Source organism: Cupressus sempervirens, chromosome 3, assembly GCF_028749045.1.
Source record: "Cupressus sempervirens isolate cs-2001-9-10 chromosome 3, ASM2874904v1, whole genome shotgun sequence".
Classification (NCBI taxonomy): domain Eukaryota; kingdom Viridiplantae; phylum Streptophyta; class Pinopsida; order Cupressales; family Cupressaceae; genus Cupressus; species Cupressus sempervirens.
Window position 1 is genome coordinate 467,883,165 of NC_143120.1, and position 18,481 is coordinate 467,901,645.

An 18,481-nucleotide genomic window follows, 5' to 3' on the forward strand; every position below is an offset into this window, starting at 1 on the left:
AGATTGCTTCTTTATTGATGAAGATGATGAATTTGATTTCAAAGCAAATAATTTCTTGGAAACCGATGATGAAGATGATAAAATTGGATTTGTTGCTATTAAAGAAGAAAGATCTCAAAAAGAAGAAATAGTATTTGTATCACATGCAGAAAAGAAAAGGTTAGATTGAATCATAGATAGTGGAGGCTCACATCATATGACTAGTGATACGAATAAATTTGTTAAATTTTAAAGTTATGATGGAGGACTAAGAGTTGGTAACAATTCACCATGTCCTATTAAGGGGAAATGATCTTTTACACTTGATGGGAAAACTAACACTAAAGATGTTTCTATTGTTGATGGATTGAAACATAACTTGTTGAGTGTTGGACATCTTGTCGATAAGGGATATCTTTTGTGATTTACTAAGAAGACATGCATGATCAAAGAAAATGATGGAAAATTGATTGGAATAGGTACAAGGACTAAATGTAATGTTTTTCAATTGAATCCTACTAAGATGAAATGTTTGGATGCTAAAGTGGATGATAATTGGTTATGGCATTATTGCAGATTTTTTCATATAAATTTTGATAATAAGGCTAGTACTACAAAGTGGTAAGAGATCTACTGAAGATTGTGAAACCTCCTAACCTCTTAACATGGTTTGCAAGGAATGTGTGATGGCTAAACATAGAAATAACTCTTTTCTAAAAAAAAATATTTACTACATACCAAGAAAATCATAGATTGTGCAAATAGATTCATGTGCTCCTACAAGAATAAGAACATTTATGGTGAAAGGTAATTTATTCTTTTTAGAGCAACAACCAATTGTAATCAGATCATATGGATGAAAAAAATGCTATAAGATATAGGTATTGATTTTATAGAACCTATTATTATTCAATGTGATAACAAATGCACATTAGTATGTCAAAGAATCCATTATCACATTCAAATACTAAGCATGTTTCTATAAAGTATCACTTTTTAAGAGAGAAGGTAGTAGAAAAGGAAGTCAAATTGGAGTATGTCAACACAAAGAAACAAATAGTAGATATCTTTACAAAACTATTGGCTAAGTATACTTTTGAGTATCTTAGAGGCACGCTTGAGGTGATTTCTGAACCTATTTCAAAGTAATTGATGCAAGATTGTACCAATCCAGAATATTCAAAGCATTTTCTTACATTTGGATTGGATGCTTGGTGAAGCTCCTTTGGGGGAGTAGTCACTTTGAGCAGAGTTATTGAGAACACTTGTATATGGATTTGAATAACAATTTCTATTAGCACTTGCTATTTTTATAGATTATTTTGGAGATGATTAAATAATGAGAGAACTTTGTATTCTCAGATTGGCATAATGACATATTTTTCATTGATGTCAATAGCAAAGATGTATAGATGAAAAAAATCATATTCAAAAGTAGATTGATGCCAATGGGGAGATTAATAGGAATGGAGGAGAACTCTCAAAAGATCAATTTATCTATTGGGGAGTATTGATATTGATGTTTTGGCATTTATGTTTTTTCATCATATGTTCTCATTAATTCCAAAAAGGGAGATTGCTAGCATGAATATTAAAGTATTCCAAAGGGGGAGATTGTTGGTTGTTTGGGGAGATGATTAAGTTTTTAACACTTGTATTGATTTCTTATGTGTAGCATTCATGACTTGTTTTTTCATTGATGTTAACATATATGTATTCTCATTATGACAATCGGAGTTGCAAAGGAATATTTGTTCAACATGGTCAGAATGTGAATAGTTATGTTATGTGGGCTTAGAATCTCATTCATGGATATGTATAGATGTTATGCGAATAGTCATGTTATGTGGTCTTAAAATCACATTCATGGATATGTATAGATGCTATATCTATGTGCATCAAAAGTGGTCTGAAGGATTGCACAAGTTTTAGTTGAATATGTGGAGACTGGTCATGAAGTAGTTCGCAAGAAACAATTTACTAGTAAATCAATTTTAATTATCAAGTGAGATGGAGTTCCATTGAGTGGGTTTGGATTATAGTTAAAGACATGTTTGTGAGGATGAGTTTGAAATAGTAGAATCTAGAGTTCACTTGGTGAAGGCCACTAAAGGACAACATGTGATTTATTAATTATCAGCCAACATTTTTGGTTATATTATTTTGGAATGTGTAAATGTAATGAAACATGTATTGTTATATCTTAATGTGGTCCTATATTACTCATTGTATATTGGGGAACCCTCAAGGATGACTCAATTAGTTATTAGGACAAGTTATAAAGGACAAGTGTGATTGTATTAAAGTTGAGAGTGTAAATTTGATGAGATCAGAGAAAAAGATAGTGATGATATTGAGTTGAGGACTTCAAAGGAACTGCATTGGTAAAGAAGTTGTTGTATTGGTTAGTTCACCCTTCACTAGTACATTTGGGTCCCATTTTCAACCTAAATTTTTTATGACATGCCAATTTGTCTTGTCAATTTCACGTCTCTTTTTAATATGATCCTAAAAACATTGAAATTTTGATGATACTTCAAATGTTTGTCAAAATTTTGACATGACTTAAGTTTGTTGCCAAAATTTTGACAACACTTAAGTAATTTTGACATTTTCAGGATATAAAGGAAAAAAAGAAAAGTGAAACTTCATTTCATTTTGATGCAGGAAATTGTAGGGGCGTAGGAGGGATGAAGGGGAACCACTTCTAATCAACATTGTTGAAGGTAAGTTTTGTTTGTTTGATTTCTTATCGGCCATGTCTTTGTTGTGATCATTTTGAATGGAAAAGAAATGGTTTTGGCAATGTAGTACAACCGGAAACTTACATACAACCTGCATGTTTAACACCCATGGGAGTAGTAGGAAGCTAGGTTAGTACAAGTGCATAGCAAAGCTTCCATCAAAACTTCATGTTATACCCATGAATTTTAAAGAAAGATAACTTGTAATAACTTGTAGTAACCAATTTCTGAACATGTGTACTAAACCTATGAATTGATGCATGGAATAAGTATTCTTGTGTTTGAATGAACCTGATTCATGGACTGTTAATGCCAATAAACTCTATTTATATTTTTAATCATTGTAAGGATGCAACTTAGATCAGTTTCTATACCAAAGTAGTAAACATTGAAAATAGATGGTTTTAATTGGACCATAATTACTAGGATGGTTAGCATATCTCCATTACTATGTACACCACAATCTATCTTTTCTTGAAAGGAGAAATGACACTAGAAAGTGATGTTTGTACCTAAACTATTGTAAGAGATAATCCTTCCTAGTTTATAGGACTTTGCATGGGCATTATCAACAACTTCAATAATTTATTATTAAATAAATTAGGTTCTTTTTTCTACACTCATCAATCATGAAGTCAAGTCTAATCTCTTTCATTCATATTTTTGAATTAAATTTTCATTTTACCCTAGAGTTTCTTTAGGGGTCACATTTTTCATGTTGAATAGGATAGTGGGATGTATGTCAAAGTAATATAGGGTTGTCTAAGGAAAATCACACTAGACTTGATACTAAAGGCATGCAAAACCTTTCTAAGCCTTATAGAGCTAGATTTGTTTATACATTGGAAGGAAAACTTAACATCTAGATGGATTCACACCTATACGTATCAAGATGTAGACACTCTTTGATATTTAGTAACTTGTATACACGCTATATAAATTATAGGACCCAAGAGGTCAATAGGGAGCACTTCCATTAATGGGATCTAATATCTAAACACGTAGAGGCATAACAATCATCAACGGTAGTTAGGTAAAAATAGTTATGGAAGATTTTATTTTTGTAACTCATTGTAATAAGCCCACAACATCCTTTATGTCTACATGTGGTGCTAATGGGCATGGATATGTGAAGGCCCACATGCATGTTGGCATTCTATTATTATCAATAAACATGTGGTTATTTACACTCATTTTATGTGTAGTGTTTTTGTGTCATTTGGCTAAAAGGTTTTATAGCCCATGCTAGACCATCTAACCTTGACTTGTCAAAATGAATCTACTTGATGGCTTGATAACATCCTCTATTTTGAATTTTGTAAGAAAACTCTTGCATAAAACTCAATTATTGATTGATCATACCCCTTGTTCTTGTCACATCACTTATCAATCTTTGACGATTTGTTTTCTTCTCAAGGTTTTACATATTTTGTGCATAAGTTATCTTCCACTTTCTGTTATGCTTGAGCTCCTCAACAGTTGTTGCATAGAAATATGTCTCTCCCATTGTCTTCATTTTGAATAGTGTTAGTTTAGAATACATGGCTTGTTTGATATCACTATGCTAGATAAATTTTGTGTTTCTTTTATTGAATGGAGCCTTTGCATCACAAAAAATGTGCCCTCAAGACCAGATGTAAGATAATAACTATGACTTCAAAAATAATTATGTAAAGGTAAGTGCACTATTTTTGGTACTCAACCAATTGTGGGAACCTAGAAAAATAAAAAGAATATCATCTGGCAAATGGCTACAAAAAGATGGAATAATGACTATGGGATCATAAGAGTAATCCTTTAGCAAATATATGCTTCACTGCACCAAAAGAATTTCACTTTATATTCACTCAATGTAACGCCCTACCAAGGGATCCAAAATAACCAACCTAAAGTTTTACTAAGTTTGCCAAACATTTTTTTTTTTAAATAACATATAACAACAATTATAAAATAGTGGAAGCAATAACATATAATCATACATAAGCCACACATAAACAGATTACATTCCTTAAGGATTCCAAGATGTTGAATAACATTTAAATTTAAATAATACTAAATCCAATATATAATGCATCCACATTAAAGATTTAACTACAAGTTCAAATCTATTTAAATAATATACCTTTGTTCCGAATGCCACTTGGCAATAATCGGAATGCACAATCATCCATTGTAGATGTCACCGGGTATGAAAGGCTGAAAGAATATACATCATAAAATAGATTACATTATTTCTTTAAGATCCATGAAATTAAAATACAATACAATAAGTATAACCATCCATCATAGTACACAAAGATAGAATGAAAGGAAATGTAGAACAAGAAACTCTAGCAATGGTATCGAACTGACAGATCTCAATGGTAAAAGTAAAAAGCACTACCACCTGACCTTGTGGTAACCCAAAAAGGTCCACTCCCACTGTGCTGAGGAGATAGTCTCAAGTCCCAAATAGGATAATAAACTCAAAAGTCAAATCCAACATCTAAGTCAAGGAAAACCTAAAATCAATCTAACTCAAAGGTTCCAAGATAAAATGACATCTTAACCTAGAGGCTACAAAGACATGTAGGGAATTTATAATGCTAGTGGGCAAGTGTCATCACATGAGCAAACTCTAGGGTTACTCGAGTAGTCTTTTAATCCTTCACCCCCTTAGTGACTCTATGTGGCACTAGGATCCTTTCATACTGACAAGGCATACTAATGATGCATGGTGTACTGCCTCTCCTATTTGACATCTGTAAGTCATACCGATGGATGCAACCTTGTTGATCTCTCCTTGAGAAGGGATCATGGTTGTGACCATGAGTGGTCTACACTGTTGAGGTGATTGGATTTATGTTCTATATCAGTTGCTTTGATTATGCTTTGGCTAATTTCTAAGATTATGATGTAATTTATGGTTCACTGAGGTTTGTGCCAGTGATTACTAGGATCAATATGGTATCATGATGTTGTTTCATGATTACCCTGAGATGTGCTCAAAGATTGCACTATGTACTATTACCATGCTATGTTGGACTAGGCTCTTGTAGCAGTGGTTAGTCATGTTTATGACTGTGTTCACTTATGTATTTTAAGTGCCTTTTTCATGTTGTTTAAACAACCATTATTAAATTCTTAAATAATTAGAAATGGATTGTCCATGTTGGATTCATTGGTTATGTGATGCAGATATTTACCTTGTTATATTTTGACCTGAGATATTTGTTACTCATGTCATATTTTACGTTTGAGATGACCTGAGGGTTAGATGTTATACCTTGAAATCAGTATCATAGATGTTAGACTACTATGTTGTTTAGTTGATCATATTACATGATGATGTCATTTTGAGATGACAGTGTGTTTTATGATGATATCATGTTATACGACATTTGGACATACCTTTGATTATGTTATGTGGTGGATTTTATGTTATGAGTATTTACTTCATTCCTATGTTGTTATGCTTTATGTGAATGTGAGTGATGCAAATGGATTATTTTAGTATAATTAAATAAATGGTCAAATTAGGTGATTTAATGCATTTATTGCTTCAACTATGTTATTATATGCAATTGCACTTGATTGTGTTTTTTAGTGTGCAAGATTTATATCCCTGGTAGTGGTACATAGAGTTAGTGATTTAGCCATTCATATTTTACCATTGTCATCCATGTATGGTCCACACATCCTTATTCTAATATTTTAATTAATCCTTTTGGTGATCATTAAATCTAAACTCATTTGCATTATGTGATTAGACCAGTGAACGTGTCTGTGCATTTAAAATTTCACATTGTCATGAAAGTTGTTAAGGAATTATTTTTTTTTAAAGGTTTTTGGGATTTTAATTGATTTATTTTAATTTTCTAGTAGCTTTGCCATAGATGAATTCCTATTACTAGGAATAGCCTATTTTCATTTGGGTCGATTCAAGGTTTAACAAAGTTGGCTAGTTATTTGTCCTAATCGATTATTCACTTGAAAAGTGAATAAGTATCCAAAAAAAAATTAATTCCTCACTTCTCACTTTTGAATTAGAAAGTTTGAGAGTAAAACCCAAAATCCTCTTCACGAGGATTTATTGTTCTATTCATTGTGGGAGCTATAGGCATGGGATCGTCGCAAGGTTGAACTTGTTAGATCTAGCTTAGGGAGAACTTGGATTGCCACGATTTTTGGCTACTTCTGTGTGCTTTTTATTTTTTGGTTTAGATTTCTATTTTGCCCTTTTGGTTGTGAGGTTGGGCTCTCTTGTTTTATTGTTTTTGCTCTGTTTCAGCTTCTATTTTTGGTAGTCATTTGTTAGGAGGCTGAGAACTAGTGTTCCCCTACATTTATGTTTGCTGGTTCTACTTGGTTGGTTGGGTATGAGCATTTTTGTGTTTTTCGAGACGAGGGTTTGGGGCTTTGCACTGTTATGTTGGCCATTTTTGCATACGGTGTCCAAACTCAATTATTTTTGGATTTTCAGGGGGTTTTTGTGCCCCAAAGACCAAATGGATTTTAATTTTGAAGTTTTCCAATTTTTTTGGGGTTTTTACCTCGGTTTGCATGTCGCCTAGTTTTCTCAAATTTTCTTGGCATGATGTTGGTCGTGGACTTGGATTATTCATAAGATATCAGTCAGACCATTATTTCACTTTTATGTTTGCATTGGGATGTGTGTCGCATCCATACTCCCAACATTATGTTCGCTTGAGTGACTTTATACCTAGTGTTATTGCTTCCTTTAGTTGTTATTTCGTGGACACTAGGGTTTGTGTAGAATCTATACTCTTAGATCAAGGCTGGTTGAGTGTGTTCGTGATGTTTGGAAGTGAAGAGTTGCTAGTACCAGCTTGGGCTTGTCAATGCCAAGTGACTCTCCATGATGTCAGCCCCTACTTAGTAGCCTATTGAGTGTCTAGATAGGACCTATACTACTTGAATTGTCTCAGGTTATTGGTTATAGTCATCATTACTATTTGGCATGAGTGATAGCCTTGGACATTGTGCTTTATGTGTGTTTGTGGTTGGATCATTATCTCCATCAGCATGGCAGGTGTGGACTTACAGGTTCCACATGGTTGGGAGGCGTAGTTACCCATACCACCACTAGGGACCGGTGTACAAAGATGGTATTTATCCTAGTGCAACCGTTGTTGGATGTTTTCACTAGACACTTCAAGTTTTGGAGTATAGTTTCTTGTGATTTATGCTTTCATTGGAATGTTTGGATATCATGTTTATATGATGTTGGTTTATTGATGCATTTCCATATTATGATGTTTAGCATATGATTAGATGATGTGAATTGCTTTATTAGCATATATATTGCTTATTGATTTAGCATGTTAGATTTCCTATTTGTATGATGTTAGCATACGATAGATGATGTGGTTGATTTATTGGATTATCTAATGCTTTACTTTTAGCATGTTAGATTTCCTTAATCTTATGTTGTAGCACATTTTAGTAGTGATGTCCTCATAAGATAACACTGACGATCTGGTCGATAGTTTGGTATGTTATGCATGGGGGATGGCTAGGATCGACGATGGTCTTATGATGTTATTGATAGTTGGCAGGAACCATGTACTTAGTTTGGTTGTTCTGCACATTATGATGTTGTTTTTAGTTATTGCAATGTTGATTTTAAGTACATTGTGATATTACCTTATGTACTTTCCATTCACTGATTGTTAGATGGATAGATTATGTTTCCATCTTTCAATTATTATTCAAGTGCTCTTGCCTCGAGATGTGGATCCGGTACTCCCTGGTGTGGAGAAACATTAACCCTTAGCTTTAGTATCTTTTTGTTCCTTGCTTGTTGTTTTGGGAGTTTGTGCAAAATCATGCATCCTCACATGAGGATGCAAGATCTTGCATGGTGTGTTGGGTTTCTTCACATGGTGGAGCACTTCCTCATGTGAAACCCAACACCTATGTTGGGTGCTTGGGTTGTTTGACGAAGCACTTCCTCATGCTGCATGGTGCACATCCTTGCATAGAATGCACTTCTCATGGGGCATGCTGCACATCTTTGCGTAAAAATCTATCTACTATTGGTCCTCACACAAAAAATAGGGGGCATCTCCACTAGATTTTAGGGATCAATATTTGGTGATTCTAGTACCCATTGGGTTTACTTAATTTTCCATGTCTTGATAGATCTTAGATTCTTAGTATTGTTGTCATTTTGGATTTGTGTTTCCTATTACGAGTGTGTTAGTTTGAGTAGTGGTGTTTAGAGATTTGTTAGTTGCCAGGATGGTGGTTAAGTCTTTTGTTGTGATCTTTTTGATCCCTATATGATGTTGACATGTGCATTCATACTTCATATATATATATATATATATATATATATATATATATATATAGGCTTGAATTGAATCCTTGTTCCAAGGATCTTTGGGCGTAGCATTACATCTAGAATTAAAGCTCATGTTCAAACATTGGGATCTCTATGTATATGTTGCCCATATGGTTGATGTTGCATTGTGTGAGTGTGAGTGTCTTGGTGAGCATTCATGATCTTGGTTGCTTTGGTATCTACTTGGGATGGACTTTCTTGTCTAGTAGATGCGACTAGAGCACTATGAGAAGAAGGAAGTGAGTCTTCCTTGTTTTGTAGATAGAATCAATATTCCTTGTTTGGTTGGTTGCGTGTGTGACCCTTTTTGGATGGAGCCACTAAATGGTTTCCATGTGTTGGGTTTGTGTACCTCTTTTGTTTCTCCTTGTGGAGTAAGGTGCACTTTTTTCCTGTTTTCTCATGCTTGTAAGTAAATAAATGAATCTTATTTGTGATTTTGCATTTTGTCATTATAGTAATGAAATGGTTCCTTTCATTGAGAAATGAGTCTTTATTGTGAATCATTGCAAAGTAGTAGGTTTGCATTATATCCTTAGGTTAATGACTTAAGTTCCCAATCAGATTGCTCCTTAAGCTTATGGAAATTGTATTAAAATTGATGGATATATAAATGTTGCATTACATGGAAAATAATTAAGGAAATTATTGTAGTCTGCATATGCATGAGGTTACTGATGGTATACTGCTTGATGTGAGTGAGTGTGCTCTCTAACGCTGCTAGGATGATGTATTCCTTAGCACAGTGTGGTGATTTATCCCTCTTGTGTGACTTTTCTCAGTCATCACATGTTATGTGATTCAGTTGATACCTTGTTTTATTTGGCTAGAGGTACTTTCCTCATGTTGTTGGGCTAGCATTGGTTTTTAGTATTTTCCTCTCTTGGACTAGTCATCAAATTTCTCCATTGCTCTTTTTGTGATAGTTTTCACATTTGACTTATTGTTGAAATGTGCACTTTTGATATTTATTGTTGGAGCTGACAATTCCCCCATTTGGGCTTTTTTATTATGTTTCATGATGACTATTCTACATGTTTTAGCTATTGCCTAGTCGTGTGTTGTGACTCTATATGTTCATCTTGAACCATTGGTAGTACGTGTAGACACCTAAATCCTTTAGAAAATAAAGTATTTTTATTTTCTAAAAAAATAATTGATGACATCATCATGATGGGGGACACAACCCAAGAACAGAATGGACACAATAGAAAAAGGGAAAATGTATTAACTGAAAAATAATCTAGTACATTTAGTATAGAGAAAATAAACTTCAAAACATGCCCTAAGGGCTTACAATAGCATAAATGTGGAGATAATTTCTCCTTTCAGTACCTCCTCTCAAACTCCACTCCGAACTGCCTTTTACAATACCAGGAATCTCCTTAAATAGACCCCGGAGGGTTAAGGACTAGGAATACATTGTAGAAAGTGCTAGTAGGCATCCACCGACCAAATAGAAGGCTCCAGAAGCTGTGTTAAAAGTCGGCGCAAATCTAGAAGAATCCAAAAATAGTAACCGAACTTTCGGGAGGCATAACTTTTGAACCGTAGCTCTGATTGACGAACCGTTTACATTTTTGGAAAGCTCTCGAAGCGCTCTATAGCCCTATGGATGAGCTTTGCTCATCCCCCCTTTTTTGACCCTTCTCAAGGTCATTTAATGCCCCTAACCTGACTTTGAAGCATTCTTAGGAGGTCTCCAAAACCTGAAAAACTGCAATAACTTTCAAACCGTGGGACCTTTTGACCTGATTCTTTTTCTGGAATGCTCTAAATCACAATTACATTCATCTGACCAATTCACACCTTCTAGTTTACCAAAATGATGGCCCAATTACATACTCCTATTTTTTTGAGATTTACTAGCACACTGATAGTGGAATTGTGAGAGTCGGAACCTTTATTTGACCCAAATGGGTGTCCAAAAATGAAAACACATGAAACAGAAACTAAGTCTAAGTACATTTTTTTGGGTGACACAGGATTGCCCTTATACCTCTGGATGCTCCTGCATCAGACACCCAAGGTAGATTGAAAAGTGACCCTGTCACTTTATGAATGGTAGAGGAAATCCCAAATGGGAAACCTCAGCTGCTGAAATCCAAGTTGATTCCTCAATCGATCGTCCTTTCCATTTGACCAAATACTCTTCATACTGCCTATTTTTGGTACTCCTACCCACACGATGATCTAGACTGTCTTCTATCTCCTCCTTCTTAGAAGCAAGAATCGGACATGGTACTAACACTAGCTCCTCCTCTGCACCATCATCATGATACTCTGTTAAATTTGCAATGTTGAAAATGGGAGAAATGTGAATACCATCTGGCAGCTCCACCTCATATGCATTTCTTGAGTCATGTTTCTTCAAAATTTTGTAGGGGCCAAATTTCTTCATTTTTAGCTTGTTTTAAGTACCGGCTGGAAATCTTTCTTTTCGTAAGTGCACCATGACTAGATCCCCTACTTGGAATTCCTTATGTCTTCTCCTTTGATCAACCCTAGCCTTATACTCTTGATTCATCTTGGTAATGTGTGCCTGAACCTCCTCATGTAGACGCTTGATACGTTCAGCAAATTCTTTCGCTTTAGCACTTGTCCTCTCCCCTTGCTCTATCTTCCTCAATTTTGGTGCAGTCCTTGGGCTATTCCCATATACAATTTGGAATGGTGATTTTCCAATACTCCTATTTATAGAGTTATTGTAAGCAAACTCTTCTTGTGGTAGAATCAAATCCCATCCCTTGGGCTTATCCCCAACTAAACATCTCAGCAAATTGCCCAGACTTCTGTTTACCACTTCTATTTGGCCCTCAGTTTGTGGGTGATGCGTGGAACTGAATTTCAAGTCTATTCTCAACTTTTTCCACAATGTCCTCCAGAAATACCCCACAAATTTAGTATCTCTATCAGAAACTATACTCCTTGGAAGACCATGTAGTCTTACCACCTCTTTGAAAAACAAGTCTGCAATATGGACAACATCATGAGTTTTGTGGCATGGAATGAAATGTGCCATTTTGGAGAACCTATAAACCACCACGAATACTGAGTCATTACCCCTTTGTGTCCTTGGCAATCCAAGAACAAAATCCATACTTATGTCCTCCCATGGCCTTGATGGAATAGGCAATGGCTGCTATAGGCCAGTATTGTGACTAAACCCCTTGGCAACTTGACAAACCTGGCAACTCTGTACAAACTTTTTCACATCCTGTGAAATTTGAGGCCAAAAATAATGTTCTCTAAGAATGGCAATGGTCTTATCTCAACCAAAATGTCTTGCCATCCCTCCACTGTGTTTCTCCTTAACTAGATTTTCCCTTATGGAACTCCTTGGAATGCACAATTGACTACCCTTGAACAACATGCCATCCTGAATCAAATAGTCTAACCACTTGGTTCTATCTACAGCAACAGGTTCTTTACAAGCTTTTCATGCTTCAGCAAAATCAGGATCCTCGAGGTACAAATTCTTGAGTTCATCAAACCCAACTACTTCAACCTGCATTACTGTAAGCAACAATTGTCTCCTACTTAGTGCATCTGCAACCCTGTTAGATTTTCCACTTCTATGCTTCAACACAAATGGATAACTCTGCAAGAACTCTACCCACTTCATATGCCTCTGATTCAATTTACCTTGGCTATTTAGGTACTGTAATGCCTGATGATCAGTATACAAAACAAATTCCTTTGGCAATAAATAATGCCTCCATTTCTTTAAGGCCTGAACTATTGCATAAAACTCTTGATCATAAATAGAATACTTCTTCTTTGCATCATTCAAATTTTCACTAAAATATGCAATAGGCTTACCTTCTTGGCTTAATACAGCCCTAATAGCACTACCACTAGCATCACAATCCACCTGGAAAACCTTTCTAAAATTTGGAAGTGCCAACACAGGTTGTTCTGTTACCTTCTTATTCAGCAATTCAAAACTTCTCGCAGCTACTACAGTCCATTTGAACTCTTTTCTATCCCCTCTTATTGTATCAGTTAGGGGTGCACATATGACACTGATATTCTTAATAAACTTCCTGTAAAAACTAACCAGACCATGAAATGATCTTACCTCAATAGCAAACCTTGGAGTAGGCCATTCCAAGATGGCTTTTACCTTCTCTGGATCCATTTTGAGACCTTCGAGTGATATAACAAACCCCAAATAGACTAACTCCCTTTTTGCAAAGATACACTTCTTCAGATTAATTAACAGTTTCTCTTCCCTTAGCCTTTCAAGGACACTACGAATATGCTGTAAATGTTCTTCCAAAGTCTTGCTGAAAATTAAAATATCATCCAAATAGACAATAACAAATTTTCCCAAGAACTTCTTAAGTACCTCATTCATGAGCCGCATGAAGGTGCTTGGGGCGTTCGTCAATCCAAAGGGCATGACTAACCACTCATAAAGACCCTCCTTGGTCTTGAAGGCTGTTTTCCACTCATCTCCTTCTCGAATCCATATCTGATGATAGCCACTCTTGAGATCTATCTTTGTGAAGTACTGAGATCCACTCAAGCAGTCCATAAGATCATCCATCCTTGGCAAAGGAAACCAGTACTTGATGGTTATCCTATTTATAGCTCGAGAATCTGTACACATCCTCCACTTTCCATCCTTCTTTGGTGTGAGTACTGCAGGTATTGCACATGGACTCAGGCTCTCTCAAATCAAGCCCTTCCTCAACAGCTCCTGAACCTATCTATTTAGCTCCTCTATTTCAGTAGGAGTCATCCTGTGAGCAGCCTTGTTAGGAAAACTAGCTCCTGGAATCAGATTTATCTAATGACTGATTTGCCTTACTGGTGGCAATCCATCTGGAACATTATCAGAGATAATATCTCCAAACTCCCCTAGTAAATCTAAAATTTCAAGTGGTATTTCACTACTACCTTCTTTATCTTTCCTAGGAATCAAAGCATAGCACATATGCTAATGTTTCATGCCATCTAAAAACTTCCTTCCATCGACAAGAAAAATCCTAGCACTGCTACATACCTTTTCACCTTCCTTTTTCATGGGCTTCAATTTGTGGTGAACTCCGTCCTTTGTCAGAGAGTATGTGTTTGCATGTCCATCATGTACTGCATGTCTATCAAACTTCCATGGTCTACCCAACAATAGATGGCAAACATCCATCAGAATAACATCACAGAGAACTTCATCATGGTAACTCCCAATTTTGAATTTCACTAAACATTGTTCACTTACCAGGACCTTATGATCATCTTTTACCCAAGCAATCTGATAGGGCTGGGGATGTTTTTCCCTCTTGAGCTTCAGCTTAGAGACCATCTCTTCTGATACCAAATTATCAGTGCTACCACCATCAATGATCATGTCACAACATTTATCCACACACTTGCATCTAGTATGGAACAAACTCCTCTGTTGTCCTGGTTCAATCTCACCACTTAGTAGGACTCTTTCATTTACCAAGGTCTCTCCTCTTTCTGCATCCTCTGAATGTGATGATTGTGCATCCTCATCCACATGAGCAACCCTAGCTTGGCCCTCAGCTCTCCTATCTGTCCTTCCTTGTCATTGAGGGAATTCAAAGGCACGATGACCTTCTTCATTGCAATGGAAATAGGTACCATGAAAGCCTCCTCTTCCTTTTCCATTTCCTCTACCTCTTCCTCTCTAATTTCCAAAGTCTTGATCATGGGAGCAGTTGAAACCCTCATTCCTCTGGTTCCTGCTAGTACCCACATCTTCATTTTTCTTTTGGGTTTCATTGCGGCTTCTAGATGATCTACCACTTCCCCTTCCTCCTTGACCGCGCCCTCTTTGTCTTCCTTCAAACCTTTTATTTAGCTTCTCTTCAACTTGTAGGGCAAACTGGTATGCCTCTTCAATGCTGGTCATTCTTACCAGACTTAATTCCTCCTGGATGCTAGGTCGCAACCCACTAATATAACAAGAAACCTTCTTGTTATTTGCTTTTGCATGCCTCGCTCTAATCAAGAGTCAGTAAAATTCCTATGTATATTCTTGGACTGGTCTTCTAGCTTTCTTTAATCCATGCATCTTCTTAAACAAATCAAGCTCGTAGTCCATAGGAATGAACTTCTTCTTCAATTTGTCCACCATGCGATCCCATCTTGTGATCTTCTCCTTTCCTCTTCTGATTCTTTCCAATTGAACCTCTTTCCACCAAATTTTGGCATGGCCTTTTAGTTTGGCCTTTGCAAACTTAACCCTATCTGGGTCCCTAATATCCTCATACTCAAAGTATTCTTCCAGTTCATTGATCCAATCGATAAACTCATCTAGTTTCAGATTTCCTGAAAATACACCCACTTCAATTGTAGGTCTTTTCCCAAACTTAGTAATGGCCCTAAAAAACCTTTCCTCTGCATGATTCAGAACTTCCCTGTCAAATTCCCCTTCTGGTCCCATTTCTTCTTCTTCATTGTCATCCTCGCTGTTGTCACCTACGGCAACATTTGCTCTTCTACGGAGCTCCTCTTGCAATGCCTGTACTTGCCTTTGGAGGGCTCTAACCTCCTCAGGATTAATAGCTCTGGCCCTTTCGCCATGCTCTCTTTGTGGAGGCATCTTCTAATCTCGAATCCACAACCACACAGTCCTAGTGCAAACTGCCTCACAGTCGGCGCTCTGTCTACACACTCAGGAAAACCAGCTCTGATACCACTTGATGGGGGACACAACCCAAGAACAAAATGGACACAACAAAAAAAGGGAAAATGTATTAACTAAAAAATAAGCTAGTACATTCAGTACAGAGAAAATAAACTTCAAAACATGCCCTAAGGGCTTACAATAGCATAAATGTGGAGATAATTTCTCCTTTCAGTACCTCCTCTCAAACTCCACTCCAAACTGCCTTTTACAATATCAAGAATCTCCTTAAATAGACCCCAAAGGGTTAAGGACTAGGAATAAATTCTAGAAATTGCTAGTAGGCATCCACCAACCAAATAGAAGGCTCCAGAAGCTGCGTTAGAAGTCAGCGCAAATCTAGAAGAATCTAGAAACGGTAACTGAACTTTCGGGAGGCATAACTTTTGAACCGTAGCTCCGATTGATGAACTGTTTACATTTTTGAAAAGATCTCAAAGCGCTCTATAGCCCTATGGATGAGCTTTGCTTGTCCCCCATTTTTGGCCCTTTTTGATGTCATTTAATGCCCCTAACCTGACTTTGAAGCATTCTTAGGAGGTCTCCAAAACCTTAAAAACTGCAATAACTTTCAAACCGTGGGACCTTTTGACCCGATTTTTTCCTGGAATGCTCTAAATCACAATTACATTCATCTGGCCAATTCACATCTTCTAGTTTACCAAAATGATGGCCTAATTACATACTCCTATTTTTTTGAGATTTACTAACACACTGATAGTGGAACTGTGAGAGTTGGAACCTTTATTTGACCCAAATGGGTGTCCAAAAATGAAAACACATGAAACAGAAACTAAGTCTAAGTACATTTTTTTGGGTGACACAGGATTGCCCTTATACCTCTGGATGCTCCTGCATCACATCACTTATTAATTAATTAATTATTTAATTAATTTATTTATTTTTATGCCATTAAATCCCTTTATCTTAATTAAAAATATTTAATTAAGGAATCCCTCCCAAAAATGTTTAAATATTATTTCCTTATTTATTAATTATTTAATTAATAAATTGACCAAAAAATCTAAAATAAATAAAAAATTTATTTTTTGCCCAAAACTTGGCCAATTTCCTTAAGACCACTAACCTCTTCCAAAATCTTCTAATCCTTCTTTAATTTTGATTAAAGGCTAATCCCATCATTTCCTACCCCTAATCCCAACTCAAAATATTTAATTAAGATTAAATATTAATCCTCATGTTTATTAAAAAAGTTTTAACAAATATCTCCTCAACCCAAACCCTTGAAATAAATAAAACTTTATTTATTTCCTAAAAATCTAATTTATCCTCATCCTAAGAAGTTCTAGACTCTTCTAGAAAGTCTTCATCTTCGTCCTAGGAAGTTCTAGACTATTCTAGAAAGTCTTTATCCTCATCCAAAGTCTAGACTCTTTTAGAAGATGTCTTTAAACCTAATCTTAATCCCCTCCTAACCTTGTCACATTCCCTAAACATGGGTTAAGACTTCCTAACCCAAGCCAAAGTTAATAAATATCTCCTCCTTCACCCGCCCTCATTAAATGCCATCCACTTGCCTATCCCTAAGCTAATCCTAAACCATCTTAATCCATCCTCTAATCATTTGCACAATCCTAAGCAAGCTTAAAACCTTCTTAATCAAGCCCAAGTCGAAATTCCTCTCATCTCCCTCAAAATATCCCAGCCATAAAACTTTATGAAGTCCACTAGGCCATAAATGACTCTTCCAAGCCCTTTTATTGCTCTTACAAGCCATTGTGAGGGTCTTTATGAAGATTTTATCCCTTAAGCCTCCTTTGTTGACTCATCCTTCCCCTTTCCTCCATCCTCTCACCCTATGACATGTGTCACTCCCTGATTGGCTATAAGGAAGCACAATCCATGTGCTCTCTTCTCATGCAATCTGAGCCCTCCATGAGCTTTTTCCCATACTTGCATCTTAGTCCTCAATCCCTCAAGCCTCTTGCCTATAAATTGGATCATTCCCCTTTGCAAAAGAACACAATCCATGAAGTAAAGTCATAATGCCATTTTAAGAAGCCATTTTACATCAAAACCATACACTCACACCCAAATTCCAACTCCATTTGAAGCCCTTTTTGAAGCATAAGCTTGAGCATACATCCTATCTATTTAGACAAAGCCACTCAACAAGAGAGCTTCTCATTGAGAGAGCCCATTAATGGCTCATATTCTCAATTGAGAGCTCATCTTATTCTATCTTGAAGTTTATGAATTTTGTTTAGTTTGTAGAAGTTTTATTTAAATTTGGTTTCTATTAGCATACTAACATTGCTTATATACATTTTGGCACGTTCGATGGCACCCCGCATGGGTCATCTTCATTAGCTTTTTTAGTCAAGTTTTGTATGTCATTTGCTAATTTTGGCTAATTTTTCTTGTTTTTGTGATTGGTAGGATTGTATAAATTGGTTTTGTAGGTCCACATGAGCATGAAGAAGACAAAGGAACTCATAGTCTATCTCATAGTGTTTGCAGATTTTTCAAGCTTATAGGTGGACAAAGCACTTCGAATTCTTCTTCCTCTTCTTATCTATATTCTTCTTATTCCATCTACTTCTTCTTCTTCTTCTTGTGGGAGATCTTGGCCATTTTTTTTTTAAGGAAGCAAAATCATACACACTTCTTTTTAGTGCCTAAAATAAACCCCCAAATCATACTTAAATCCATTAAAAACTAAAAATTTGCAAAAAAAATAAATCTCTTAACAAGTGAAACTAAACCAATCCAATCATTTGTATCCTTGCAACA